Source organism: Cariama cristata, unplaced genomic scaffold (assembly GCF_000690535.1).
Source record: "Cariama cristata isolate BGI_N322 unplaced genomic scaffold, ASM69053v1 scaffold24252, whole genome shotgun sequence".
NCBI lineage: Eukaryota > Metazoa > Chordata > Aves > Cariamiformes > Cariamidae > Cariama > Cariama cristata.
This window is the reverse complement of record NW_009605848.1, coordinates 1,449-1,742: the sequence shown is the minus strand read 5'-3', so window position 1 is coordinate 1,742 and position 294 is coordinate 1,449. Positions and strand designations below refer to the sequence as shown.

Genomic DNA, 294 nt, shown 5'->3' with positions numbered 1-294 from the left:
TGGTGGCTGTCCCCACGCCGGCTGGCTGGTGAGGAGGTGCCACTCTCCCTGCTGCTGCATGTGGTTCCTGTGTCACCCCAGCTTTCCAAGCACGTCACCAGGCCCTCCTTGTCCCTGTAACCCCCACTTCGTCCCTAACCCCATGCAGGGTGACCGATCCACCGGTTCAGGGAGTCACCATGTCCTCGGGCTGGGACTGTCCCCTAGTCCCCTGTCCCCTGGGCAGCGCCTGGCCTGGAGCAGGGGGACCAGAGGGTCTGGCCAGGCCCTGGACTCCCTGGCCGTGGTCGGTGG

General features: G+C 67.0%; 1 protein-coding gene across 1 annotated transcript in view; it reads left to right on the top strand.

The window, feature by feature from the left end:
* Nucleotides 1-294, top strand: part of LOC104158491 (metal transporter CNNM4-like) — a gene marked incomplete at its 5' end in the record, with an annotated part of 7,899 nt that overhangs the window by 6,700 nt on the left and 905 nt on the right. The window lies entirely within an intron of this gene.